At 43.5% G+C, this 26457-nt stretch overlaps 31 non-coding genes across 31 annotated transcripts; all 31 read left to right on the plus strand.

Moving 5' to 3' along the window:
• Positions 1–121: 121 nt before the first annotated feature.
• Positions 122–204, plus strand: TRNAL-CAG (transfer RNA leucine (anticodon CAG)). Its single transcript has one exon. It is a non-coding gene; the product is annotated as a tRNA-Leu (tRNA).
• A 186-nt stretch (positions 205–390) lies between these two features.
• On the plus strand, positions 391–473 carry TRNAL-AAG (transfer RNA leucine (anticodon AAG)). Its single transcript has one exon. It is a non-coding gene; the product is annotated as a tRNA-Leu (tRNA).
• Positions 474–1496: 1023 nt separating this feature from the next.
• TRNAL-UAG (transfer RNA leucine (anticodon UAG)) lies at positions 1497–1579 on the plus strand. Its single transcript has one exon. It is a non-coding gene; the product is annotated as a tRNA-Leu (tRNA).
• A 632-nt stretch (positions 1580–2211) lies between these two features.
• Positions 2212–2294, plus strand: TRNAL-CAG (transfer RNA leucine (anticodon CAG)). Its single transcript has one exon. It is a non-coding gene; the product is annotated as a tRNA-Leu (tRNA).
• Positions 2295–2480: 186 nt separating this feature from the next.
• Positions 2481–2563, plus strand: TRNAL-AAG (transfer RNA leucine (anticodon AAG)). Its single transcript has one exon. It is a non-coding gene; the product is annotated as a tRNA-Leu (tRNA).
• A 1739-nt stretch (positions 2564–4302) lies between these two features.
• On the plus strand, positions 4303–4385 carry TRNAL-CAG (transfer RNA leucine (anticodon CAG)). The gene has a single exon. It is a non-coding gene; the product is annotated as a tRNA-Leu (tRNA).
• Positions 4386–4571: 186 nt separating this feature from the next.
• Positions 4572–4654, plus strand: TRNAL-AAG (transfer RNA leucine (anticodon AAG)). The gene has a single exon. It is a non-coding gene; the product is annotated as a tRNA-Leu (tRNA).
• Positions 4655–5678: 1024 nt separating this feature from the next.
• TRNAL-UAG (transfer RNA leucine (anticodon UAG)) lies at positions 5679–5761 on the plus strand. Its single transcript has one exon. It is a non-coding gene; the product is annotated as a tRNA-Leu (tRNA).
• A 632-nt stretch (positions 5762–6393) lies between these two features.
• Positions 6394–6476, plus strand: TRNAL-CAG (transfer RNA leucine (anticodon CAG)). Its single transcript has one exon. It is a non-coding gene; the product is annotated as a tRNA-Leu (tRNA).
• Positions 6477–7768: 1292 nt separating this feature from the next.
• TRNAL-UAG (transfer RNA leucine (anticodon UAG)) lies at positions 7769–7851 on the plus strand. The gene has a single exon. It is a non-coding gene; the product is annotated as a tRNA-Leu (tRNA).
• Positions 7852–8752: 901 nt separating this feature from the next.
• Positions 8753–8835, plus strand: TRNAL-AAG (transfer RNA leucine (anticodon AAG)). Its single transcript has one exon. It is a non-coding gene; the product is annotated as a tRNA-Leu (tRNA).
• Positions 8836–10001: 1166 nt separating this feature from the next.
• TRNAL-UAG (transfer RNA leucine (anticodon UAG)) lies at positions 10002–10084 on the plus strand. Its single transcript has one exon. It is a non-coding gene; the product is annotated as a tRNA-Leu (tRNA).
• Positions 10085–10716: 632 nt separating this feature from the next.
• On the plus strand, positions 10717–10799 carry TRNAL-CAG (transfer RNA leucine (anticodon CAG)). Its single transcript has one exon. It is a non-coding gene; the product is annotated as a tRNA-Leu (tRNA).
• A 186-nt stretch (positions 10800–10985) lies between these two features.
• TRNAL-AAG (transfer RNA leucine (anticodon AAG)) lies at positions 10986–11068 on the plus strand. Its single transcript has one exon. It is a non-coding gene; the product is annotated as a tRNA-Leu (tRNA).
• A 1024-nt stretch (positions 11069–12092) lies between these two features.
• TRNAL-UAG (transfer RNA leucine (anticodon UAG)) lies at positions 12093–12175 on the plus strand. The gene has a single exon. It is a non-coding gene; the product is annotated as a tRNA-Leu (tRNA).
• Positions 12176–12807: 632 nt separating this feature from the next.
• On the plus strand, positions 12808–12890 carry TRNAL-CAG (transfer RNA leucine (anticodon CAG)). The gene has a single exon. It is a non-coding gene; the product is annotated as a tRNA-Leu (tRNA).
• A 186-nt stretch (positions 12891–13076) lies between these two features.
• TRNAL-AAG (transfer RNA leucine (anticodon AAG)) lies at positions 13077–13159 on the plus strand. Its single transcript has one exon. It is a non-coding gene; the product is annotated as a tRNA-Leu (tRNA).
• A 1024-nt stretch (positions 13160–14183) lies between these two features.
• TRNAL-UAG (transfer RNA leucine (anticodon UAG)) lies at positions 14184–14266 on the plus strand. The gene has a single exon. It is a non-coding gene; the product is annotated as a tRNA-Leu (tRNA).
• A 2007-nt stretch (positions 14267–16273) lies between these two features.
• On the plus strand, positions 16274–16356 carry TRNAL-UAG (transfer RNA leucine (anticodon UAG)). The gene has a single exon. It is a non-coding gene; the product is annotated as a tRNA-Leu (tRNA).
• A 632-nt stretch (positions 16357–16988) lies between these two features.
• On the plus strand, positions 16989–17071 carry TRNAL-CAG (transfer RNA leucine (anticodon CAG)). Its single transcript has one exon. It is a non-coding gene; the product is annotated as a tRNA-Leu (tRNA).
• A 186-nt stretch (positions 17072–17257) lies between these two features.
• TRNAL-AAG (transfer RNA leucine (anticodon AAG)) lies at positions 17258–17340 on the plus strand. Its single transcript has one exon. It is a non-coding gene; the product is annotated as a tRNA-Leu (tRNA).
• A 1024-nt stretch (positions 17341–18364) lies between these two features.
• Positions 18365–18447, plus strand: TRNAL-UAG (transfer RNA leucine (anticodon UAG)). The gene has a single exon. It is a non-coding gene; the product is annotated as a tRNA-Leu (tRNA).
• A 632-nt stretch (positions 18448–19079) lies between these two features.
• On the plus strand, positions 19080–19162 carry TRNAL-CAG (transfer RNA leucine (anticodon CAG)). Its single transcript has one exon. It is a non-coding gene; the product is annotated as a tRNA-Leu (tRNA).
• Positions 19163–20452: 1290 nt separating this feature from the next.
• On the plus strand, positions 20453–20535 carry TRNAL-UAG (transfer RNA leucine (anticodon UAG)). The gene has a single exon. It is a non-coding gene; the product is annotated as a tRNA-Leu (tRNA).
• A 632-nt stretch (positions 20536–21167) lies between these two features.
• Positions 21168–21250, plus strand: TRNAL-CAG (transfer RNA leucine (anticodon CAG)). Its single transcript has one exon. It is a non-coding gene; the product is annotated as a tRNA-Leu (tRNA).
• Positions 21251–21436: 186 nt separating this feature from the next.
• TRNAL-AAG (transfer RNA leucine (anticodon AAG)) lies at positions 21437–21519 on the plus strand. The gene has a single exon. It is a non-coding gene; the product is annotated as a tRNA-Leu (tRNA).
• Positions 21520–22543: 1024 nt separating this feature from the next.
• Positions 22544–22626, plus strand: TRNAL-UAG (transfer RNA leucine (anticodon UAG)). Its single transcript has one exon. It is a non-coding gene; the product is annotated as a tRNA-Leu (tRNA).
• Positions 22627–23258: 632 nt separating this feature from the next.
• Positions 23259–23341, plus strand: TRNAL-CAG (transfer RNA leucine (anticodon CAG)). The gene has a single exon. It is a non-coding gene; the product is annotated as a tRNA-Leu (tRNA).
• Positions 23342–24631: 1290 nt separating this feature from the next.
• TRNAL-UAG (transfer RNA leucine (anticodon UAG)) lies at positions 24632–24714 on the plus strand. Its single transcript has one exon. It is a non-coding gene; the product is annotated as a tRNA-Leu (tRNA).
• Positions 24715–25346: 632 nt separating this feature from the next.
• TRNAL-CAG (transfer RNA leucine (anticodon CAG)) lies at positions 25347–25429 on the plus strand. The gene has a single exon. It is a non-coding gene; the product is annotated as a tRNA-Leu (tRNA).
• A 186-nt stretch (positions 25430–25615) lies between these two features.
• TRNAL-AAG (transfer RNA leucine (anticodon AAG)) lies at positions 25616–25698 on the plus strand. Its single transcript has one exon. It is a non-coding gene; the product is annotated as a tRNA-Leu (tRNA).
• Positions 25699–26457: the final 759 nt, after the last annotated feature.

Consider the following 26457-nt stretch of genomic DNA (forward strand, 5'->3'; position numbering starts at 1 on the left):
TGTACAGATTGTTCAAAGATCTGTTGGAAGTGTATATAATAGAATAAATAAATTGAGGGCATTCCTTTTCAGTACCTCACCTGCATGGCTGTCTGGCCTCTGGAAGAAGCTGGGAAAGCAAGTCAGGATGGCCGAGTGGTCTAAGGCGCTGCGTTCAGGTCGCAGTCTCCTCTGGAGGTGTGGGTTCAAATCCCACTTCTGACAGTCCTGTGTTTACTCTACTTTTTTTCTTGAGAAATATGATCATTTCCCTCGCAGTGGCTTATAGGATTGTCTTCTTGGAAGAGTGCAGTGAGTTTTTTTCTTGCTCTAGCCACTATTGGCCTAAGCTCTGTGCATTTTTTGGTTCCTAATATATTTCTCACCCTTTAGATGAAAAAGCAGCATGGGGTCAGGATGGCCGAGTGGTCTAAGGCGCTGCGTTAAGGCCGCAGTCTCTCCTGGAGGCGTGGGTTCGAATCCCACTTCTGACAAAACTTGAATTCCATTTTCTCTCTCAGTTCCTTTAGAATCTCAGCTAAAAATTGGCAATGTAAATAATATCTGAATAAGTACCAAACTTCAGTTTCAACTGCAAATGCATTTGCCCTATTCTATCTTTAACGTTAATGTAATATTCTTCTAGCACTCGTGGTGTTTTATATTTCTTTTGTGGGGTACTTTAAAAATCTTTTTTATGAAAGAAATGGGTTACATTAAGTCTTGTGATGTTTTAGGTTTCCAATAAGGAGGTTTTAAATTTTATGTCACGTCATTTTCAGATGCTTCATTCAAGAGCTGTTTCCACTATAGAATGCAGAGCAAGGGCAAAAATACAAGTGATAGAGCGAGTGAGTGAGAAGGAGTGTTGTGGAAGGAGAGAATGAAACAAAGACAGAGTGAGTGAACGGCAGGGAGGCATATAAGAGGAGTCTAGTAGTGAAGGAGACCTGCTTTTCCCTGCTCTTGACCTCCCACCCATCCCCAACAACCACAAACATACCTTCTGTGCAAAGTTGGTATACAGAATTTCACGCCTCAGCAAGTGAGGGTGAGTCCCAGGCCAGGGGCTAAAGAGCAAAAGAGTGCCTGTGCTCAGACTTTCCCTGCTAGGGATAGTTTATCTAGAACAAGGCCTACTCTCTTGTATCCAGCAAGGATCTAGAAATCCTGCATGAATCTGCAAGGCACATTGGCAGCATAAATTTGCATAAACTGCCCCACCTATTGCCTTCCTACTTCCTGTGCTGTAGTTGTTTGTGTAGAGAGAGAGGTCGCAGGCAAGGAAATGTTGTGAGTCGGATACAGGACCCTAAATAGCTGGTGAGAGGTATGTGGTGTTCTAAAAGCATGAAAACTGTATACCTGTGAAATAAAGTGCTTTCGTATGTGTTCTTCTGTGTTTATTGTCCTGTGCATAAAGTTGCACCTTGTATTTGAAGGTTTAAATTATTTCAGGCTTGCATGGAGGTAGACGTTTCTGAGTAACTTTTATTCATTTCTTAGAAGCCTATACTGTCAGGATGGCCGAGAGGTCTAAGGTGCTGTGTTTAGGCCACAGTCTCCTTTGGAGGCGTGGGTTCGAATCCCACTTCTGACATGCCTTTTGGAGATTTAATCTCCTTTATCAGGTTAACATCTGATGGAAGTTGCATCTGTTGGTCTTCACTTGGCACGTTATTCCGTTCTCCTCTTGTCAAGAGAGATGGGGTTTCTCATATATTTAGGTTCTATAACGTCTTGCTGACAAAGCGCAATCCTTACCAAATGAGCATAGGACCCATGTAAGAGGTCATCTGGAAGAGTCATGCTCTTGTATGCCCTGGCCAGACGGGCCCTGCAAATTTGGAAGAATGCCATTCATCTGGTAGACAACTGGACTCCAGCACACTTACAGCAATTTCCGCAGGGCTTTGATCAGGGGCTGCTTAAATTTGCATACTCCACCCTATGTTGTGACTTTGAGATCCCTTGTTGAAATGGCTTTAGCCAGCCAAGAGGTGGCTATTGTCTCAATTTCAAAGCAGCTTTGAGCCGTTCAAGTGGCTGGTGAATAGCACTTTCTCTTTGTTCGCCTCAAAGTTCTAAAGAGTTCTCCATAGGTCCTGCTCTGTACAGATTGTTCAAAGATCTGTTGGAAGTGCATATAATAGGATAAATATATTGAGGGCATTCCTTTTCAGTACCTCACCTGCATGGCTGTCTGGCCTCTGGAAGATGCTGGGAAAGCAAGTCAGGATGGCCGAGTGGTCTAAGGCGCTGCGTTCAGGTCGCAGTCTCCTCTGGAGGCGTGGGTTCAAATCCCACTTCTGACAGTCCTGTGTTTACTCTAATTTTTTTCTTGAGAAATATGATCATTTCCCTCGCAGTGGCTTATAGGATTGTCTTCTTGGAAGAGTGCAGTGAGTTTTTTTCTTGCTCTAGCCACTATTGGCCTAAGCTCTGTGCATTTTTTGGTTCCTAATATCTTTCTCACCCTTTAGATGAAAAAGCAGCATGGCGTCAGGATGGCCGAGTGGTCTAAGGCGCTGCGTTAAGGCCGCAGTCTCTCCTGGAGGCGTGGGTTCGAATCCCACTTCTGACAAAACTTGAATACCATTTTCTCTCTCAGTTCCTTTAGAATCTCGGCTAAAAATTGGCAATGTAAATAATATCTGAATAAGTACCAAACTTCAGTTTCAACTGCAAATGCATTTGCCCTATTCTATCTTTAACGTTAATGTAATATTCTTCTAGCACTCGTGGTGTTTTATATGTCTTTTGTGGGGTACTTTAAAAATCTTTTTTATGAAAGAAATGGGTTACATTAAGTCTTGTGATGTTTTAGGTTTCCAATAAGGAGGTTTTAAATTTTATGTCACGTCATTTTCAGATGCTTCATTCAAGAGATGTTTCCACTATAGAATGCAGAGCAAGGGCAAAAATACAAGTGATAGAGCGAGTGAGTGAGAAGGAGTGTTGTGGAAGGAGAGAATGAAACAAAGACAGAGTGAGTGAACGGCAGGGAGGCATAGAAGAGGAGTCTAGTAGTGAAGGAGACCTGCTTTTCCCTGCTCTTGACCTCCCACCCATCCCCAAACAACCACAAACATACCTTCTGTGCAAAGTTGGTATGCAGAATTTCACGCCTCAGCAAGTGAGGGTGAGTCCCAGGCCAGGGGCTAAAGAGCAAAAGAGTGCCTGTGCTCAGACTTTCCCTGCTAGGGATAGTTTATCTGGAACAAGGCCTACTCTCTTGTATCCAGCAAGGATCTAGAAATCCTGCATGAATCTGCAAGGCACATTGGCAGCATAAATTTGCATAAACTGCCCCACCTATTGCCTTCCTACTTCCTGTGCTGTAGTTGTTTGTGTAGAGAGAGAGGTCGCAGGCAAGGAAATTTTGTGAGTCGGATACAGGACCCTAAATAGCTGGTGAGAGGTATGTGGTGTTCTAAAAGCATGAAAACTGTATACCTGTGAAATAAAGTGCTTTCGTATGTGTTCTTCTGTGTTTATTGTCCTGTGCATAAAGTTGCACCTTGTGTTTGAAGGTTTAAATTATTTCAGGCTTGCATGGAGGTAGACGTTTCTGAGTAACTTTTATTCATTTCTTAAAAGCCTATACTGTCAGGATTGCCGAGAGGTCTAAGGCGCTGTGTTTAGGCCACAGTCTCCTTTGGAGGCGGGGGTTCGAATCCCACTTCTGACATGCCTTTTGGAGATTTAATCTCCTTTATCAGGTTAACATCTGATGGAAGTTGCATCTGTTGGTCTTCACCTGGCACGTTATTCCGTTCTCCTCTTGTCAAGAGAGATGGGGTTTCTCATATATTTAGGTTCTATAACGTCTTGCTGACAAAGCGCAATCCTTACCAAATGAGCATAGGACCCATGTAAGAGGTCAACTGGAAGAGTCATGCTCTTGTATGCCCTGGCCAGACGGGCCCTGCAAATTTGGAAGAATGCCATGCATCTGGTAGACAACTGGACTCCAGCACACTTACAGCAATTTCCTTAGGGCTTTGATCAGGGGCTGCTTAAATTTGCATACTCCACCCTATGTTGTGACTTTGAGATCCCTTGTTGAAATTGCTTTAGCCAGCCAAGAGGTGGCTATTGTCTCAATTTCAAAGCAGCTTTGAGCCGTTCAAGTGGCTGGTGAATAGCACTTTCTCTTTGTTCGCCTCAAAGTTCTAAAGAGTTCTCCATAGGTCCTGCTCTGTACAGATTGTTCAAAGATCTGTTGGAAGTGCATATAATAGGATAAATAAATTGAGGGCATTCCTTTTCAGTACCTCACCTGCATGGCTGTCTGGCCTCTGGAAGATGTTGAGAAAGCAAGTCAGGATGGCCGAGTGGTCTAAGGCGCTGCGTTCAGGTCGCAGTCTCCTCTGGAGGCGTGGGTTCAAATCCCACTTCTGACAGTCCTGTGTTTACTCTAATTTTTTTCTTGAGAAATATGATCATTTCCCTCGCAGTGGCTTATAGGATTGTCTTCTTGGAAGAGTGCAGTGAGTTTTTTTCTTGCTCTAGCCACTATTGGCCTAAGCTCTGTGCATTTTTTGGTTCCTAATATCTTTCTCACCCTTTAGATGAAAAAGCAGCATGGGGTCAGGATGGCCGAGTGGTCTAAGGCGCTGCGTTAAGGCCGCAGTCTCTCCTGGAGGCATGGGTTCGAATCCCACTTCTGACAAAACTTGAATTCCATTTTCTCTCTCAGTTCCTTTAGAATCTCAGCTAAAAATTGGCAATGTAAATAATATCTGAATAAGTACCAAACTTCAGTTTCAACTGCAAATGCATTTGCCCTATTCTATCTTTAACGTTAATGTAATATTCTTCTAGCACTCGTGGTGTTTTATATTTCTTTTGTGGGGTACTTTAAAAATCTTTTTTATGAAAGAAATGGGTTACATTAAGTCTTGTGATGTTTTAGGTTTCCAATAAGGAGGTTTTAAATTTTATGTCACGTCATTTTCAGATGCTTCATTCAAGAGATGTTTCCACTATAGAATGCAGAGCAAGGGCAAAAATACAAGTGATAGAGCGAGTGAGTGAGAAGGAGTGTTGTGGAAGGAGAGAATGAAACAAAGACAGAGTGAGTGAATGGCAGGGAGGCATAGAAGAGGAGTCTAGTAGTGAAGGAGACCTGCTTTTCCCTGCTCTTGACCTCCCACCCATCCCCAAACAACCACAAACATACCTTCTGTGCAAAGTTGGTATGCAGAATTTCACGCCTCAGCAAGTGAGGGTGAGTCCCAGGCCAGGGGCTAAAGAGCAAAAGAGTGCCTGTGCTCAGACTTTCCCTGCTAGGGATAGTTTATCTGGAACAAGGCCTACTCTCTTGTATCCAGCAAGGATCTAGAAATCCTGCATGAATCTGCAAGGCACATTGGCAGCATAAATTTGCATAAACTGCCCCACCTATTGCCTTCCTACTTCCTGTGCTGTAGTTGTTTGTGTAGAGAGAGAGGTCGCAGGCAAGGAAATGTTGTGAGTCGGATACAGGACCCTAAATAGCTGGTGAGAGGTATGTGGTGTTCTAAAAGCATGAAAACTGTATACCTGTGAAATAAAGTGCTTTCGTATGTGTTCTTCTGTGTTTATTGTCCTGTGCATAAAGTTGCACCTTGTGTTTGAAGGTTTAAATTATTTCAGGCTTGCATGGAGGTAGACGTTTCTGAGTAACTTTTATTCATTCCTTAAAAGCCTATACTGTCAGGATGGCCGAGAGGTCTAAGGCGCTGTGTTTAGGCCACAGTCTCCTTTGGAGGCGTGGGTTCGAATCCCACTTCTGACATGCCTTTTGGAGATTTAATCTCCTTTATCAGGTTAACATCTGATGGAAGTTGCATCTGTTGGTCTTCACTTGGCACGTTATTCCGTTCTCCTCTTGTCAAGAGAGATGGGGTTTCTCATATATTTAGGTTCTATAACGTCTTGCTGACAAAGCGCAATCCTTACCAAATGAGCATAGGACCCATGTAAGAGGTCATCTGGAAGAGTCATGCTCTTGTATGCCCTGGCCAGACGGGCCCTGCAAATTTGGAAGAATGCCATTCATCTGGTAGACAACTGGACTCCAGCACACTTACAGCAATTTCCTCAGGGCTTTGATCAGGGGCTGCTTAAATTTGCATACTCCACCCTATGTTGTGACTTTGAGATCCCTTGTTGAAATTGCTTTAGCCAGCCAAGAGGTGGCTATTGTCTCAATTTCAAAGCAGCTTTGAGCCGTTCAAGTGGCTGGTGAATAGCACTTTCTCTTTGTTCGCCTCAAAGTTCTAAAGAGTTCTCCATAGGTCCTGCTCTGTACAGATTGTTCAAAGATCTGTTGGAAGTGCATATAATAGGATAAATATATTGAGGGCATTCCTTTTCAGTACCTCACCTGCATGGCTGTCTGGCCTCTGGAAGATGCTGGGAAAGCAAGTCAGGATGGCCGAGTGGTCTAAGGCGCTGCGTTCAGGTCGCAGTCTCCTCTGGAGGCGTGGGTTCAAATCCCACTTCTGACAGTCCTGTGTTTACTCTACTTTTTTTCTTGAGAAATATGATCATTTCCCTCGCAGTGGCTTATAGGATTGTCTTCTTGGAAGAGTGCAGTGAGTTTTTTTCTTGCTCTAGCCACTATTGGCCTAAGCTCTGTGCATTTTTTGGTTCCTAATATATTTCTCACCCTTTAGATGAAAAATCAGCATGAGGTCAGGATGGCCGAGTGTTCTAAGGCGCTGCGTTAAGGCCGCAGTCTCTCCTGGAGGCGTGGGTTCGAATCCCACTTCTGACAAAACTTGAATTCCATTTTCTCTCTCAGTTCCTTTAGAATCTCAGCTAAAAATTGGCAATGTAAATAATATCTGAATAAGTACCAAACTTCAGTTTCAACTGCAAATGCATTTGCCCTATTCTATCTTTAACGTTAATGTAATATTCTTCTAGCACTCGTGGTGTTTTATATTTCTTTTGTGGGGTACTTTAAAAATCTTTTTTATGAAAGAAATGGGTTACATTAAGTCTTGTGATGTTTTAGGTTTCCAATAAGGAGGTTTTAAATTTTATGTCACGTCATTTTCAGATGCTTCATTCAAGAGCTGTTTCCACTATAGAATGCAGAGCAAGGGCAAAAATACAAGTGATAGAGCGAGTGAGTGAGAAGGAGTGTTGTGGAAGGAGAGAATGAAACAAAGACAGAGTGAGTGAACGGCAGGGAGGCATATAAGAGGAGTCTAGTAGTGAAGGAGACCTGCTTTTCCCTGCTCTTGACCTCCCACCCATCCCCAACAACCACAAACATACCTTCTGTGCAAAGTTGGTATGCAGAATTTCACGCCTCAGCAAGTGAGGGTGAGTCCCAGGCCAGAGGCTAAAGAGCAAAAGAGTGCCTGTGCTCAGACTTTCCCTGCTAGGGATAGTTTATCTAGAACAAGGCCTACTCTCTTGTATCCAGCAAGGATCTAGAAATCCTGCATGAATCTGCAAGGCACATTGGCAGCATAAATTTGCATAAACTGCCCCACCTATTGCCTTCCTACTTCCTGTGCTGTAGTTGTTTGTGTAGAGAGAGAGGTCGCAGGCAAGGAAATGTTGTGAGTCGGATACAGGACCCTAAATAGCTGGTGAGAGGTATGTGGTGTTCTAAAAGCATGAAAACTGTATAGCTGTGAAATAAAGTGCTTTCGTATGTGTTCTTCTGTGTTTATTGTCCTGTGCATAAAGTTGCACCTTGTGTTTGAAGGTTTAAATTATTTCAGGCTTGCATGGAGGTAGACGTTTCTGAGTAACTTTTATTCATTTCTTAGAAGCCTATACTGTCAGGATGGCCGAGAGGTCTAAGGTGCTGTGTTTAGGCCACAGTCTCCTTTGGAGGCGTGGGTTCGAATCCCACTTCTGACATGCCTTTTGGAGATTTAATCTCCTTTATCAGGTTAACATCTGATGGAAGTTGCATCTGTTGGTCTTCACTTGGCACGTTATTCCGTTCTCCTCTTGTCAAGAGAGATGGGGTTTCTCATATATTTAGGTACTATAACGTCTTGCTGACAAAGCGCAATCCTTACCAAATGAGCATAGGACCCATGTAAGAGGTCATCTGGAAGAGTCATGCTCTTGTATGCCCTGGCCAGACGGGCCCTGCAAATTTGGAAGAATGCCATTCATCTGGTAGACAACTGGACTCCAGCATACTTACAGCAATTTCCGCAGGGCTTTGATCAGGGGCTGCTTAAATTTGCATACTCCACCCTATGTTGTGACTTTGAGATCCCTTGTTGAAATGGCTTTAGCCAGCCAAGAGGTGGCTATTGTCTCAATTTCAAAGCAGCTTTGAGCCGTTCAAGTGGCTGGTGAATAGCACTTTCTCTTTGTTCGCCTCAAAGTTCTAAAGAGTTCTCCATAGGTCCTGCTCTGTACAGATTGTTCAAAGATCTGTTGGAAGTGCATATAATAGGATAAATAAATTGAGGGCATTCCTTTTCAGTACCTCACCTGCATGGCTGTCTGGCCTCTGGAAGAAGCTGGGAAAGCAAGTCAGGATGGCTGAGTGGTCTAAGGCGCTGCATTCAGGTCGCAGTTTCCTCTGGAGGCGTGGGTTCAAATCCCACTTCTCACAGTCCTGTGTTTACTCTACTTTTTTTCTTGAGAAATATGATCATTTCCCTCGCAGTGGCTTATAGGATTGTCTTCTTGGAAGAGTGCAGTGAGTTTTTTTCTTGCTCTAGCCACTATTGGCCTAAGCTCTGTGCATTTTTTGGTTCCTAATATATTTCTCACCCTTTAGATGAAAAAGCAGCATGGGGTCAGGATGGCCGAGTGGTCTAAGGTGCTGCGTTAAGGCTGCAGTCTCTCCTGGAGGCGTGGGTTCGAATCCCACTTCTGACAAAACTTGAATTCCATTTTCTCTCTCAGTTCCTTTAGAATCTCAGCTAAAAATTGGCAATGTAAATAATATCTGAATAAGTACCAAACTTCAGTTTCAACTGCAAATGCATTTGCCCTATTCTATGTTTAACGTTAATGTAATATTCTTCTAGCACTCGTGGTGTTTTATATTTCTTTTGTGGGGTACTTTAAAAATCTTTTTTATGAAAGAAATGGGTTACATTAAGTCTTGTGATGTTTTAGGTTTCCAATAAGGAGGTTTTAACCCCTTCGGTGCTCATGACGGAATGGTTCCGTCATGACCCACGGTTGAGCTGTGCTCATGACGGAACCATTCCGTCATGACCACACCCGCGCAAGATTCCGTCAGCACAGCGGCGGAATCTGCGCAGCATCGAAGGGGTTAAATTTTATGTCACGTCATTTTCAGATGCTTCATTCAAGAGCTGTTTCCACTATAGAATGCAGAGCAAGGGCAAATATACAAGTGATAGAGCGAGTGAGTGAGAAGGAGTGTTGTGGAAGGAGAGAATGAAACAAAGACAGAGTGAGTGAATGGCAGGGAGGCATAGAAGAGGAGTCTAGTAGTGAAGGAGACCTGCTTTTCCCTGCTCTTGACCTCCCACCCATCCCCAAACAACCACAAACATACCTTCTGTGCAAAGTTGGTATGCAGAATTTCACGCCTCAGCAAGTGAGGGTGAGTCCCAGGCCAGGGGCTAAAGAGCAAAAGAGTGCCTGTGCTCAGACTTTCCCTGCTAGGGATAGTTTATCTGGAACAAGGCCTACTCTCTTGTATCCAGCAAGGATCTAGAAATCGTGCATGAATCTGCAAGGCACATTGGCAGCATAAATTTGCATAAACTGCCCCACCTATTGCCTTCCTACTTCCTGTGCTGTAGTTGTTTGTGTAGAGAGAGAGGTCGCAGGCAAGGAAATTTTGTGAGTCGGATACAGGACCCTAAATAGCTGGTGAGAGGTATGTGGTGTTCTAAAAGCATGAAAACTGTATACCTGTGAAATAAAGTGCTTTCGTATGTGTTCTTCTGTGTTTATTGTCCTGTGCATAAAGTTGCACCTTGTGTTTGAAGGTTTAAATTATTTCAGGCTTGCATGGAGGTAGACGTTTCTGAGTAACTTTTATTCATTTCTTAAAAGCCTATACTGTCAGGATGGCCGAGAGGTCTAAGGCACTGTGTTTAGGCCACAGTCTCCTTTGGAGGCGTGGGTTCGAATCCCACTTCTGACATCCCTTTTGGAGATTTAATCTCCTTTATCAGGTTAACATCTGATGGAAGTTGCATCTGTTGGTCTTCACTTGGCACGTTATTCCGTTCTCCTCTTGTCAAGAGAGATGGGGTTTCTCATATATTTAGGTTCTATAACGTCTTGCTGACAAAGCGCAATCCTTACCAAATGAGCATAGGACCCATGTAAGAGGTCATCTGGAAGAGTCATGCTCTTGTATGCCCTGGCCAGACGGGCCCTGCAAATTTGGAAGAATGCCATTCATCTGGTAGACAACTGGACTCCAGCACACTTACAGCAATTTCCTCAGGGCTTTGATCAGGGGCTGCTTAAATTTGCATACTCCACCCTATGTTGTGACTTTGAGATCCCTTGTTGAAATTGCTTTAGCCAGCCAAGAGGTGGCTATTGTCTCAATTTCAAAGCAGCTTTGAGCCGTTCAAGTGGCTGGTGAATAGCACTTTCTCTTTGTTCGCCTCAAAGTTCTAAAGAGTTCTCCATAGGTCCTGCTCTGTACAGATTGTTCAAAGATCTGTTGGAAGTGCATATAATAGGATAAATAAATTGAGGGCATTCCTTTTCAGTACCTCACCTGCATGGCTGTCTGGCCTCTGGAAGATGTTGAGAAAGCAAGTCAGGATGGCCGAGTGGTCTAAGGCGCTGCGTTCAGGTCGCAGTCTCCTCTGGAGGCGTGGGTTCAAATCCCACTTCTGACAGTCCTGTGTTTACTCTAATTTTTTTCTTGAGAAATATGATCATTTCCCTCGCAGTGGCTTATAGGATTGTCTTCTTGGAAGAGTGCAGTGAGTTTTTTTCTTGCTCTAGCCACTATTGGCCTAAGCTCTGTTCATTTTTTGGTTCCTAATATCTTTCTCACCCTTTAGATGAAAAAGCAGCATGGGGTCAGGATGGCCGAGTGGTCTAAGGCGCTGCGTTAAGGCCGCAGTCTCTCCTGGAGGCATGGGTTCGAATCCCACTTCTGACAAAACTTGAATTCCATTTTCTCTCTCAGTTCCTTTAGAATCTCAGCTAAAAATTGGCAATGTAAATAATATCTGAATAAGTACCAAACTTCAGTTTCAACTGCAAATGCATTTGCCCTATTCTATCTTTAACGTTAAAGTAATATTCTTCTAGCACTCGTGGTGTTTTATATTTCTTTTGTGGGGTACTTTAAAAATCTTTTTTATGAAAGAAATGGGTTACATTAAGTCTTGTGATGTTTTAGGTTTCCAATAAGGAGGTTTTAAATTTTATGTCACGTCATTTTCAGATGCTTCATTCAAGAGCTGTTTCCACTATAGAATGCAGAGCAAGGGCAAAAATACAAGTGATAGAGCGAGTGAGTGAGAAGGAGTGTTGTGGAAGGAGAGAATGAAACAAAGACAGAGTGAGTGAATGGCAGGGAGGCATAGAAGAGGAGTCTAGTAGTGAAGGAGACCTGCTTTTCCCTGCTCTTGACCTCCCACCCATCCCCAAACAACCACAAACATACCTTCTGTGCAAAGTTGGTATGCAGAATTTCACGCCTCAGCAAGTGAGGGTGAGTCCCAGGCCAGGGGCTAAAGAGCAAAAGAGTGCCTGTGCTCAGAATTTCCCTGCTAGGGATAGTTTATCTGGAACAAGGCCTACTCTCTTGTATCCAGCAAGGATCTAGAAATCCTGCATGAATCTGCAAGGCACATTGGCAGCATAAATTTGCATAAACTGCCCCACCTATTGCCTTCCTACTTCCTGTGCTGTAGTTGTTTGTGTAGAGAGAGAGGTCGCAGGCAAGGAAATGTTGTGAGTCGGATACAGGACCCTAAATAGCTGGTGAGAGGTATGTGGTGTTCTAAAAGCATGAAAACTGTATACCTGTGAAATAAAGTGCTTTCGTATGTGTTCTTCTGTGTTTATTGTCCTGTGCATAAAGTTGCACCTTGTGTTTGAAGGTTTAAATTATTTCAGGCTTGCATGGAGGTAGACGTTTCTGAGTAACTTTTATTCATTTCTTAAAAGCCTATACTGTCAGGATGGCCGAGAGGTCTAAGGTGCTGTGTTTAGGCCACAGTCTCCTTTGGAGGTGTGGGTTCGAATCCCACTTCTGACATGCCTTTTGGAGATTTAATCTCCTTTATCAGGTTAACATCTGATGGAAGTTGCATCTGTTGGTCTTCACTTGGCACGTTATTCCGTTCTCCTCTTGTCAAGAGACATGGGGTTTCTCATATATTTAGGTTCTATAACGTCTTGCTGACAAAGCGCAATCCTTACCAAATGAGCATAGGACCCATGTAAGAGGTCATCTGGAAGAGTCATGCTCTTGTATGCCCTGGCCAGACGGGCCCTGCAAATTTGGAAGAATGTCATGCATCTGGTAGACAACTGGACTCCAGCACACTTACAGTAATTTCCTTAGGGCTTTGATCAGGGGCTGCTTAAATTTGCATACTCCACCCTATGTTGTGACTTTGAGATCCCTTGTTGAAATTGCTTTAGCCAGCCAAGAGGTGGCTATTGTCTCAATTTCAAAGCAGCTTTGAGCCGTTCAAGTGGCTGGTGAATAGCACTTTCTCTTTGTTCGCCTCAAAGTTCTAAAGAGTTCTCCATAGGTCCTGCTCTGTACAGATTGTTCAAAGATCTGTTGGAAGTGCATATAATAGGATAAATATATTGAGGGCATTCCTTTTCAGTACCTCACCTGCATGGCTGTCTGGCCTCTAGAAGATGCTGGGAAAGCAAGTCAGGATGGCCGAGTGGTCTAAGGCGCTGCGTTCAGGTCGCAGTCTCCTCTGGAGGCGTGGGTTCAAATCCCACTTCTGACAGTCCTGTGTTTACTCTACTTTTTTTCTTGAGAAATATGATCATTTCCCTCGCAGTGGCTTATAGGATTGTCTTCTTGGAAGAGTGCAGTGAGTTTTTTTCTTGCTCTAGCCACTATTGGCCTAAGCTCTGTGCATTTTTTGGTTCCTAATATCTTTCTCACCCTTTAGATGAAAAAGCAGCATGGGGTCAGGATGGCCGAGTGGTCTAAGGCGCTGCGTTAAGGCCGCAGTCTCTCCTGGAGGCGTGGGTTCGAATCCCACTTCTGACAAAACTTGAATTCCATTTTCTCTCTCAGTTCCTTTAGAATCTCGGCTAAAAATTGGCAATGTAAATAATATCTGAATAAGTACCAAACTTCAGTTTCAACTGCAAATGCATTTGCCCTATTCTATCTTTAACGTTAATGTAATATTCTTCTAGCACTCGTGGTGTTTTATATTTGTTTTGTGGGGTACTTTAAAAATCTTTTTTATGAAAGAAATGGGTTATATTAAGTCTTGTGATGTTTTAGGTTTCCAATAAGGAGGTTTTAAATTTTATGTCACGTCATTTTCAGATGCTTCATTCAAGAGATGTTTCCACTATAGAATGCAGAGCAAGGGCAAAAATACAAGTGATAGAGCGAGTGAGTGAGAAGGAGTGTTGTGGAAGGAGAGAATGAAACAAAGACAGAGTGAGTGAACGGCAGGGAGGCATAGAAGAGGAGTCTAGTAGTGAAGGAGACCTGCTTTTCCCTGCTCTTGACCTCCCACCCATCCCCAAACAACCACAAACATACCTTCTGTGCAAAGTTGGTATGCAGAATTTCACGCCTCAGCAAGTGAGGGTGAGTCCCAGGCCAGGGGCTAAAGAGCAAAAGAGTGCCTGTGCTCAGACTTTCCCTGCTAGGGATAGTTTATCTGGAACAAGGCCTACTCTCTTGTATCCAGCAAGGATCTAGAAATCCTGCATGAATCTGCAAGGCACATTGGCAGCATAAATTTGCATAAACTGCCCCACCTATTGCCTTCCTACTTCCTGTGCTGTAGTTGTTTGTGTAGAGAGAGAGGTCGCAGGCAAGGAAATTTTGTGAGTCGGATACAGGACCCTAAATAGCTGGTGAGAGGTATGTGGTGTTCTAAAAGCATGAAAACTGTATACCTGTGAAATAAAGTGCTTTCGTATGTGTTCTTCTGTGTTTATTGTCCTGTGCATAAAGTTGCACCTTGTGTTTGAAGGTTTAAATTATTTCAGGCTTGCATGGAGGTAGACGTTTCTGAGTAACTTTTATTCATTTCTTAAAAGCCTATACTGTCAGGATGGCCGAGAGGTCTAAGGCACTGTGTTTAGGCCACAGTCTCCTTTGGAGGCGTGGGTTCGAATCCCACTTCTGACATCCCTTTTGGAGATTTAATCTCCTTTATCAGGTTAACATCTGATGGAAGTTGCATCTGTTGGTCTTCACTTGGCACGTTATTCCGTTCTCCTCTTGTCAAGAGAGATGGGGTTTCTCATATATTTAGGTTCTATAACGTCTTGCTGACAAAGCGCAATCCTTACCAAATGAGCATAGGACCCATGTAAGAGGTCATCTGGAAGAGTCATGCTCTTGTATGCCCTGGCCAGACGGGCCCTGCAAATTTGGAAGAATGCCATTCATCTGGTAGACAACTGGACTCCAGCACACTTACAGCAATTTCCTCAGGGCTTTGATCAGGGGCTGCTTAAATTTGCATACTCCACCCTATGTTGTGACTTTGAGATCCCTTGTTGAAATTGCTTTAGCCAGCCAAGAGGTGGCTATTGTCTCAATTTCAAAGCAGCTTTGAGCCGTTCAAGTGGCTGGTGAATAGCACTTTCTCTTTGTTCGCCTCAAAGTTCTAAAGAGTTCGCCATAGGTCCTGCTCTGTACAGATTGTTCAAAGATCTGTTGGAAGTGTATATAATAGAATAAATAAATTGAGGGCATTCCTTTTCAGTACCTCACCTGCATGGCTGTCTGGCCTCTGGAAGAAGCTGGGAAAGCAAGTCAGGATGGCCGAGTGGTCTAAGGCGCTGCCTTCAGGTTGCAGTCTCCTCTGGAGGCGTGGGTTCAAATCCCACTTCTGACAGTCCTGTGTTTACTCTACTTTTTTTCTTGAGAAATATGATCATTTCCCTCGCAGTGGCTTATAGGATTGTCTTCTTGGAAGAGTGCAGTGAGTTTTTTTCTTGCTCTAGCCACTATTGGCCTAAGCTCTGTGCATTTTTTGGTTCCTAATATATTTCTCACCCTTTAGATGAAAAATCAGCATGAGGTCAGGATGGCCGAGTGTTCTAAGGCGCTGCGTTAAGGCCGCAGTCTCTCCTTGAGGCGTGGGTTCGAATCCCACTTCTGACAAAACTTGAATTCCATTTTCTCTCTCAGTTCCTTTAGAATCTCAGCTAAAAATTGGCAATGTAAATAATATCTGAATAAGTACCAAACTTCAGTTTCAACTGGAAATGCATTTGCCCTATTCTATCTTTAACGTTAATGTAATATTCTTCTAGCACTCGTGGTGTTTTATATTTCTTTTGTGGGGTACTTTAAAAATCTTTTTTATGAAAGAAATGGGTTACATTAAGTCTTGTGATGTTTTAGGTTTCCAATAAGGAGGTTTTAAATTTTATGTCACGTCATTTTCAGATGCTTCATTCAAGAGCTGTTTCCACTATAGAATGCAGAGCAAGGGCAAAAATACAAGTGATAGAGCGAGTGAGTGAGAAGGAGTGTTGTGGAAGGAGAGAATGAAACAAAGACAGAGTGAGTGAACGGCAGGGAGGCATATAAGAGGAGTCTAGTAGTGAAGGAGACCTGCTTTTCCCTGCTCTTGACCTCCCACCCATCCCCAACAACCACAAACATACCTTCTGTGCAAAGTTGGTATGCAGAATTTCACGCCTCAGCAAGTGTGGGTGAGTCCCAGGCCAGGGGCTAAAGAGCAAAAGAGTGCCTGTGCTCAGACTTTCCCTGCTAGGGATAGTTTATCTAGAACAAGGCCTACTCTCTTGTATCCAGCAAGGATCTAGAAATCCTGCATGAATCTGCAAGGCACATTGGCAGCATAAATTTGCATAAACTGCCCCACCTATTGCCTTCCTACTTCCTGTGCTGTAGTTGTTTGTGTAGAGAGAGAGGTCGCAGGCAAGGAAATGTTGTGAGTCGGATACAGGACCCTAAATAGCTGGTGAGAGGTATGTGGTGTTCTAAAAGCATGAAAACTGTATACCTGTGAAATAAAGTGCTTTCGTATGTGTTCTTCTGTGTTTATTGTCCTGTGCATAAAGTTGCACCTTGTGTTTGAAGGTTTAAATTATTTCAGGCTTGCATGGAGGTAGACGTTTCTGAGTAACTTTTATTCATTTCTTAGAAGCCTATACTGTCAGGATGGCCGAGAGGTCTAAGGTGCTGTGTTTAGGCCACAGTCTCCTTTGGAGGCGTGGGTTCGAATCCCACTTCTGACATGCCTTTTGGAGATTTAATCTCCTTTATCAGGTTAACATCTGATGGAAGTTGCATCTGTTGGTCTTCACTTGGCACGTTATTCCGTTCTCCTCTTGTCAAGAGAGATGGGGTTTCTCATATATTTAGGTTCTATAACGTCTTGCTGACAAAGCGCAATCCTTACCAAATGAGCATAGGACCCATGTAAGAGGTCATCTGGAAGAGTCATGCTCTTGTATGCCCTGGCCAGACGGGCCCTGCAAATTTGGAAGAATGCCATTCATCTGGTAGACAACTGGACTCCAGCACACTTACAGCAATTTCCGCAGGGCTTTGATCAGGGGCTGCTTAAATTTGCATACTCCACCCTATGTTGTGACTTTGAGATCCCTTGTTGAAATGGCTTTAGCCAGCCAAGAGGTGGCTATTGTCTCAATTTCAAAGCAGCTTTGAGCCGTTCAAGTGGCTGGTGAATAGCACTTTCTCTTTGTTCGCCTCAAAGTTCTAAAGAGTTCTCCATAGGTCCTGCTCTGTACAGATTGTTCAAAGATCTGTTGGAAGTGCATATAATAGGATAAATATATTGAGGGCATTCCTTTTCAGTACCTCACCTGCATGGCTGTCTGGCCTCTGGAAGATGCTGGGAAAGCAAGTCAGGATGGCCGAGTGGTCTAAGGCGCTGCGTTCAGGTCGCAGTCTCCTCTGGAGGCGTGGGTTCAAATCCCACTTCTGACAGTCCTGTGTTTACTCTAATTTTTTTCTTGAGAAATATGATCATTTCCCTCGCAGTGGCTTATAGGATTGTCTTCTTGGAAGAGTGCAGTGAGTTTTTTTCTTGCTCTAGCCACTATTGGCCTAAGCTCTGTGCATTTTTTGGTTCCTAATATCTTTCTCACCCTTTAGATGAAAAAGCAGCATGGCGTCAGGATGGCCGAGTGGTCTAAGGCGCTGCGTTAAGGCCGCAGTCTCTCCTGGAGGCGTGGGTTCGAATCCCACTTCTGACAAAACTTGAATACCATTTTCTCTCTCAGTTCCTTTAGAATCTCGGCTAAAAATTGGCAATGTAAATAATATCTGAATAAGTACCAAACTTCAGTTTCAACTGCAAATGCATTTGCCCTATTCTATCTTTAACGTTAATGTAATATTCTTCTAGCACTCGTGGTGTTTTATATGTCTTTTGTGGGGTACTTTAAAAATCTTTTTTATGAAAGAAATGGGTTACATTAAGTCTTGTGATGTTTTAGGTTTCCAATAAGGAGGTTTTAAATTTTATGTCACGTCATTTTCAGATGCTTCATTCAAGAGATGTTTCCACTATAGAATGCAGAGCAAGGGCAAAAATACAAGTGATAGAGCGAGTGAGTGAGAAGGAGTGTTGTGGAAGGAGAGAATGAAACAAAGACAGAGTGAGTGAACGGCAGGGAGGCATAGAAGAGGAGTCTAGTAGTGAAGGAGACCTGCTTTTCCCTGCTCTTGACCTCCCACCCATCCCCAAACAACCACAAACATACCTTCATTGCAAAGTTGGTATGCAGAATTTCACGCCTCAGCAAGTGAGGGTGAGTCCCAGGCCAGGGGCTAAAGAGCAAAAGAGTGCCTGTGCTCAGACTTTCCCTGCTAGGGATAGTTTATCTGGAACAAGGCCTACTCTCTTGTATCCAGCAAGGATCTAGAAATCCTGCATGAATCTGCAAGGCACATTGGCAGCATAAATTTGCATAAACTGCCCCACCTATTGCCTTCCTACTTCCTGTGCTGTAGTTGTTTGTGTAGAGAGAGAGGTCGCAGGCAAGGAAATTTTGTGAGTCGGATACAGGACCCTAAATAGCTGGTGAGAGGTATGTGGTGTTCTAAAAGCATGAAAACTGTATACCTGTGAAATAAAGTGCTTTCGTATGTGTTCTTCTGTGTTTATTGTCCTGTGCATAAAGTTGCACCTTGTGTTTGAAGGTTTAAATTATTTCAGGCTTGCATGGAGGTAGACGTTTCTGAGTAACTTTTATTCATTTCTTAAAAGCCTATACTGTCAGGATGGCCGAGAGGTCTAAGGCGCTGTGTTTAGGCCACAGTCTCCTTTGGAGGCGTGGGTTCGAATCCCACTTCTGACATGCCTTTTGGAGATTTAATCTCCTTTATCAGGTTAACATCTGATGGAAGTTGCATCTGTTGGTCTTCACCTGGCACGTTATTCCGTTCTCCTCTTGTCAAGAGAGATGGGGTTTCTCATATATTTAGGTTCTATAACGTCTTGCTGACAAAGCGCAATCCTTACCAAATGAGCATAGGACCCATGTAAGAGGTCAACTGGAAGAGTCATGCTCTTGTATGCCCTGGCCAGACGGGCCCTGCAAATTTGGAAGAATGCCATGCATCTGGTAGACAACTGGACTCCAGCACACTTACAGCAATTTCCTTAGGGCTTTGATCAGGGGCTGCTTAAATTTGCATACTCCACCCTATGTTGTGACTTTGAGATCCCTTGTTGAAATTGCTTTAGCCAGCCAAGAGGTGGCTATTGTCTCAATTTCAAAGCAGCTTTGAGCCGTTCAAGTGGCTGGTGAATAGCACTTTCTCTTTGTTCGCCTCAAAGTTCTAAAGAGTTCTCCATAGGTCCTGCTCTGTACAGATTGTTCAAAGATCTGTTGGAAGTGCATATAATAGGATAAATAAATTGAGGGCATTCCTTTTCAGTACCTCACCTGCATGGCTGTCTGGCCTCTGGAAGATGTTGAGAAAGCAAGTCAGGATGGCCGAGTGGTCTAAGGCGCTGCGTTCAGGTCGCAGTCTCCTCTGGAGGCGTGGGTTCAAATCCCACTTCTGACAGTCCTGTGTTTACTCTAATTTTTTTCTTGAGAAATATGATCATTTCCCTCGCAGTGGCTTATAGGATTGTCTTCTTGGAAGAGTGCAGTGAGTTTTTTTCTTGCTCTAGCCACTATTGGCCTAAGCTCTGTGCATTTTTTGGTTCCTAATATCTTTCTCACCCTTTAGATGAAAAAGCAGCATGGGGTCAGGATGGCCGAGTGGTCTAAGGCGCTGCGTTAAGGCTGCAGTCTCTCCTGGAGGCATGGGTTCGAATCCCACTTCTGACAAAACTTGAATTCCATTTTCTCTCTCAGTTCCTTTAGAATCTCAGCTAAAAATTGGCAATGTAAATAATATCTGAATAAGTACCAAACTTCAGTTTCAACTGCAAATGCATTTGCCCTATTCTATCTTTAACGTTAATGTAATATTCTTCTAGCACTCGTGGTGTTTTATATTTCTTTTGTGGGGTACTTTAAAAATCTTTTTTATGAAAGAAATGGGTTACATTAAGTCTTGTGATGTTTTAGGTTTCCAATAAGGAGGTTTTAAATTTTATGTCACGTCATTTTCAGATGCTTCATTCAAGAGCTGTTTCCACTATAGAATGCAGAGCAAGGGCAAAAATACAAGTGATAGAGCGAGTGAGTGAGAAGGAGTGTTGTGGAAGGAGAGAATGAAACAAAGACAGAGTGAGTGAATGGCAGGGAGGCATAGAAGAGGAGTCTAGTAGTGAAGGAGACCTGCTTTTCCCTGCTCTTGACCTCCCACCCATCCCCAACAACCACAAACATACCTTCTGTGCAAAGTTGGAATGCAGAATTTCACGCCTCAGCAAGTGAGGGTGAGTCCCAGGCCAGGGGCTAAAGAGCAAAAGAGTGCCTGTGCTCAGACTTTCCCTGCTAGGGATAGTTTATCTAGAACAAGGCCTACTCTCTTGTATCCAGCAAGGATCTAGAAATCCTGCATGAATCTGCAAGGCACATTGGCAGCATAAATTTGCATAAACTGCCCCACCTATTGCCTTCCTACTTCCTGTGCTGTAGTTGTTTGTGTAGAGAGAGAGGTCGCAGGCAAGGAAATGTTGTGTCGGATACAGGACCCTAAATAGCTGGTGAGAGGTATGTGGTGTTCTAAAAGCATGAAAACTGTATACCTGTGAAATAAAGTGCTTTCGTATGTGTTCTTCTGTGTTTATTGTCCTGTGCATAAAGTTGCACCTTGTGTTTGAAGGTTTAAATTATTTCAGGCTTGCATGGAGGTAGACGTTTCTGAGTAACTTTTATTCATTTCTTAGAAGCCTATACTGTCAGGATGGCCGAGAGGTCTAAGGTGCTGTGTTTAGGCCACAGTCTCCTTTGGAGGCGTGGGTTCGAATCCCACTTCTGACATGCCTTTTGGAAATTTAATCTCCTTCATCAGGTTAACATCTGATGGAAGTTGCATCTGTTGGTCTTCACTTGGCACGTTATTCCGTTCTCCTCTTGTCAAGAGAGATGGGGTTTCTCATATATTTAGGTTCTATAACGTCTTGCTGACAAAGCGCAATCCTTACCAAATGAGCATAGGACCCATGTAAGAGGTCATCTGGAAGAGTCATGCTCTTGTATGCCCTGGCCAGACGGGCCCTGCAAATTTGGAAGAATGCCATTCATCTGGTAGACAACTGGACTCCAGCACACTTACAGCAATTTCCGCAGGGCTTTGATCAGGGGCTGCTTAAATTTGCATACTCCACCCTATGTTGTGACTTTGAGATCCATTGTTGAAATGGCTTTAGCCAGCCAAGAGGTGGCTATTGTCTCAATTTCAAAGCAGCTTTGAGCCGTTCAAGTGGCTGGTGAATAGGACTTTCTCTTTGTTCACCTCAAAGTTCTAAAGAGTTCTCCATAGGTACTGCTCTGTACAGATTGTTCAAAGATCTGTTGGAAGTGCATATAATAGGATAAATATATTGAGGGCATTCCTTTTCAGTACCTCACCTGCATGGCTGTCTGGCCTCGGGAAGATGCTGGGAAAGCAAGTCAGGATGGCCGAGTGGTCTAAGGCGCTGCGTTCAGGTCGCAGTCTCCTCTGGAGGCGTGGGTTCAAATCCCACTTCTGACAGTCCTGTGTTTACTCTAATTTTTTTCTTGAGAAATATGATCATTTCCCTCGCAGTGGCTTATAGGATTGTCTTCTTGGAAGAGTGCAGTGAGTTTTTTTCTTGCTCTAGCCACTATTGGCCTAAGCTCTGTGCATTTTTTGGTTCCTAATATCTTTCTCACCCTTTAGATGAAAAAGCAGCATGGCGTCAGGATGGCCGAGTGGTCTAAGGCGCTGCGTTAAGGCCGCAGTCTCTCCTGGAGGCGTGGGTTCGAATCCCACTTCTGACAAAACTTGAATACCATTTTCTCTCTCAGTTCCTTTAGAATCTCGGCTAAAAATTGGCAATGTAAATAATATCTGAATAAGTACCAAACTTCAGTTTCAACTGCAAATGCATTTGCCCTATTCTATCTTTAACGTTAATGTAATATTCTTCTAGCACTCGTGGTGTTTTATATGTCTTTTGTGGGGTACTTTAAAAATCTTTTTTATGAAAGAAATGGGTTACATTAAGTCTTGTGATGTTTTAGGTTTCCAATAAGGAGGTTTTAAATTTTATGTCACGTCATTTTCAGATGCTTCATTCAAGAGATGTTTCCACTATAGAATGCAGAGCAAGGGCAAAAATACAAGTGATAGAGCGAGTGAGTGAGAAGGAGTGTTGTGGAAGGAGAGAATGAAACAAAGACAGAGTGAGTGAACGGCAGGGAGGCATAGAAGAGGAGTCTAGTAGTGAAGGAGACCTGCTTTTCCCTGCTCTTGACCTCCCACCCATCCCCAAACAACCACAAACATACCTTCATTGCAAAGTTGGTATGCAGAATTTCACGCCTCAGCAAGTGAGGGTGAGTCCCAGGCCAGGGGCTAAAGAGCAAAAGAGTGCCTGTGCTCAGACTTTCCCTGCTAGGGATAGTTTATCTGGAACAAGGCCTACTCTCTTGTATCCAGCAAGGATCTAGAAATCCTGCATGAATCTGCAAGGCACATTGGCAGCATAAATTTGCATAAACTGCCCCACCTATTGCCTTCCTACTTCCTGTGCTGTAGTTGTTTGTGTAGAGAGAGAGGTCGCAGGCAAGGAAATTTTGTGAGTCGGATACAGGACCCTAAATAGCTGGTGAGAGGTATGTGGTGTTCTAAAAGCATGAAAACTGTATACCTGTGAAATAAAGTGCTTTCGTATGTGTTCTTCTGTGTTTATTGTCCTGTGCATAAAGTTGCACCTTGTGTTTGAAGGTTTAAATTATTTCAGGCTTGCATGGAGGTAGACGTTTCTGAGTAACTTTTATTCATTTCTTAAAAGCCTATACTGTCAGGATGGCCGAGAGGTCTAAGGCGCTGTGTTTAGGCCACAGTCTCCTTTGGAGGCGTGGGTTCGAATCCCACTTCTGACATGCCTTTTGGAGATTTAATCTCCTTTATCAGGTTAACATCTGATGGAAGTTGCATCTGTTGGTCTTCACCTGGCACGTTATTCCGTTCTCCTCTTGTCAAGAGAGATGGGGTTTCTCATATATTTAGGTTCTATAACGTCTTGCTGACAAAGCGCAATCCTTACCAAATGAGCATAGGACCCATGTAAGAGGTCAACTGGAAGAGTCATGCTCTTGTATGCCCTGGCCAGACGGGCCCTGCAAATTTGGAAGAATGCCATGCATCTGGTAGACAACTGGACTCCAGCACACTTACAGCAATTTCCTTAGGGCTTTGATCAGGGGCTGCTTAAATTTGCATACTCCACCCTATGTTGTGACTTTGAGATCCCTTGTTGAAATTGCTTTAGCCAGCCAAGAGGTGGCTATTGTCTCAATTTCAAAGCAGCTTTGAGCCGTTCAAGTGGCTGGTGAATAGCACTTTCTCTTTGTTCGCCTCAAAGTTCTAAAGAGTTCTCCATAGGTCCTGCTCTGTACAGATTGTTCAAAGATCTGTTGGAAGTGCATATAATAGGATAAATAAATTGAGGGCATTCCTTTTCAGTACCTCACCTGCATGGCTGTCTGGCCTCTGGAAGATGTTGAGAAAGCAAGTCAGGATGGCCGAGTGGTCTAAGGCGCTGCGTTCAGGTCGCAGTCTCCTCTGGAGGCGTGGGTTCAAATCCCACTTCTGACAGTCCTGTGTTTACTCTAATTTTTTTCTTGAGAAATATGATCATTTCCCTCGCAGTGGCTTATAGGATTGTCTTCTTGGAAGAGTGCAGTGAGTTTTTTTCTTGCTCTAGCCACTATTGGCCTAAGCTCTGTGCATTTTTTGGTTCCTAATATCTTTCTCACCCTTTAGATGAAAAAGCAGCATGGGGTCAGGATGGCCGAGTGGTCTAAGGCGCTGCGTTAAGGCTGCAGTCTCTCCTGGAGGCATGGGTTCGAATCCCACTTCTGACAAAACTTGAATTCCATTTTCTCTCTCAGTTCCTTTAGAATCTCAGCTAAAAATTGGAAATGTAAATAATATCTGAATAAGTACCAAACTTCAGTTTCAACTGCAAATGCATTTGCCCTATTCTATCTTTAACGTTAATGTAATATTCTTCTAGCACTCGTGGTGTTTTATATTTCTTTTGTGGGGTACTTTAAAAATCTTTTTTATGAAAGAAATGGGTTACATTAAGTCTTGTGATGTTTTAGGTTTCCAATAAGGAGGTTTTAAATTTTATGTCACGTCATTTTCAGATGCTTCATTCAAGAGCTGTTTCCACTATAGAATGCAGAGCAAGGGCAAAAATACAAGTGATAGAGCGAGTGAGTGAGAAGGAGTGTTGTGGAAGGAGAGAATGAAACAAAGACAGAGTGAGTGAATGGCAGGGAGGCATAGAAGAGGAGTCTAGTAGTGAAGGAGACCTGCTTTTCCCTGCTCTTGACCTCCCACCCATCCCCAACAACCACAAACATACCTTCTGTGCAAAGTTGGAATGCAGAATTTCACGCCTCAGCAAGTGAGGGTGAGTCCCAGGCCAGGGGCTAAAGAGCAAAAGAGTGCCTGTGCTCAGACTTTCCCTGCTAGGGATAGTTTATCTAGAACAAGGCCTACTCTCTTGTATCCAGCAAGGATCTAGAAATCCTGCATGAATCTGCAAGGCACATTGGCAGCATAAATTTGCATAAACTGCCCCACCTATTGCCTTCCTACTTCCTGTGCTGTAGTTGTTTGTGTAGAGAGAGAGGTCGCAGGCAAGGAAATGTTGTGTCGGATACAGGACCCTAAATAGCTGGTGAGAGGTATGTGGTGTTCTAAAAGCATGAAAACTGTATACCTGTGAAATAAAGTGCTTTCGTATGTGTTCTTCTGTGTTTATTGTCCTGTGCATAAAGTTGCACCTTGTGTTTGAAGGTTTAAATTATTTCAGGCTTGCATGGAGGTAGACGTTTCTGAGTAACTTTTATTCATTTCTTAGAAGCCTATACTGTCAGGATGGCCGAGAGGTCTAAGGTGCTGTGTTTAGGCCACAGTCTCCTTTGGAGGCGTGGGTTCGAATCCCACTTCTGACATGCCTTTTGGAAATTTAATCTCCTTCATCAGGTTAACATCTGATGGAAGTTGCATCTGTTGGTCTTCACTTGGCACGTTATTCCGTTCTCCTCTTGTCAAGAGAGATGGGGTTTCTCATATATTTAGGTTCTATAACGTCTTGCTGACAAAGCGCAATCCTTACCAAATGAGCATAGGACCCATGTAAGAGGTCATCTGGAAGAGTCATGCTCTTGTATGCCCTGGCCAGACGGGCCCTGCAAATTTGGAAGAATGCCATTCATCTGGTAGACAACTGGACTCCAGCACACTTACAGCAATTTCCGCAGGGCTTTGATCAGGGGCTGCTTAAATTTGCATACTCCACCCTATGTTGTGACTTTGAGATCCATTGTTGAAATGGCTTTAGCCAGCCAAGAGGTGGCTATTGTCTCAATTTCAAAGCAGCTTTGAGCCGTTCAAGTGGCTGGTGAATAGCACTTTCTCTTTGTTCACCTCAAAGTTCTAAAGAGTTCTCCATAGGTACTGCTCTGTACAGATTGTTCAAAGATCTGTTGGAAGTGCATATAATAGGATAAATAAATTGAGGGCATTCCTTTTCAGTACCTCACCTGCATGGCTGTCTGGCCTCTGGAAGATGCTGGGAAAGCAAGTCAGGATGGCCGAGTGGTCTAAGGCGCTGCGTTCAGGTCGCAGTCTCCTCTGGAGGCGTGGGTTCAAATCCCACTTCTGACAGTCCTGTGTTTACCATAATTTTTTTCTTGAGAAATATGATCATTTCCCTCGCAGTGGCTTATAGGATTGTCTTCTTGGAAGAGTGCAGTGAGTTTTTTTCTTGCTCTAGCCACTATTGGCCTAAGCTCTGTGCATTTTTTGGTTCCTAATATATTTCTCACCCTTTAGATGAAAAAGCAGCATGGGGTCAGGATGGCTGAGTGGTCTAAGGCGCTGCGTTAAGGCCGCAGTCTCTCCTGGAGGCGTGGGTTCGAATCCCACTTCTGACAAAACTTCAATTCCATTTTCTCTCTCAGTTCCTTTAGAATCTCAGCAAAAAATTGGCAATGTAAATAATATCTGAATAAGTACCAAACTTCAGTTTCAACTGCAAATGCATTTGCCCTATTCTATCTTTAACGTTAATGTAATATTCTTCTAGCACTCGTGGTGTTTTATATTTCTTTTGTGGGGTACTTTAAAAATCTTTTTTATGAAAGAAATGGGTTACATTAAGTCTTGTGATGTTTTAGGTTTCCAATAAGGAGGTTTTAAATTTTATGTCACGTCATTTTCAGATGCTTCATTCAAGAGCTGTTTCCACTATAGAATGCAGAGCAAGGGCAAAAATACAAGTGATAGAGCGAGTGAGTGAGAAGGAGTGTTGTGGAAGGAGAGAATGAAACAAAGACAGAGTGAGTGAACGGCAGGGAGGCATATAAGAGGAGTCTAGTAGTGAAGGAGACCTGCTTTTCCCTGCTCTTGACCTCCCACCCATCCCCAACAACCACAAACATACCTTCTGTGCAAAGTTGGTATGCAGAATTTCACGCCTCAGCAAGTGAGGGTGAGTCCCAGGCCAGAGGCTAAAGAGCAAAAGAGTGCCTGTGCTCAGACTTTCCCTGCTAGGGATAGTTTATCTAGAACAAGGCCTACTCTCTTGTATCCAGCAAGGATCTAGAAATCCTGCATGAATCTGCAAGGCACATTGGCAGCATAAATTTGCATAAACTGCCCCACCTATTGCCTTCCTACTTCCTGTGCTGTAG

Source organism: Triturus cristatus, unplaced genomic scaffold, assembly GCF_964204655.1.
Source record: "Triturus cristatus unplaced genomic scaffold, aTriCri1.1 SCAFFOLD_262, whole genome shotgun sequence".
In the NCBI taxonomy this organism is placed as follows: Eukaryota; Metazoa; Chordata; class Amphibia; order Caudata; family Salamandridae; genus Triturus; species Triturus cristatus.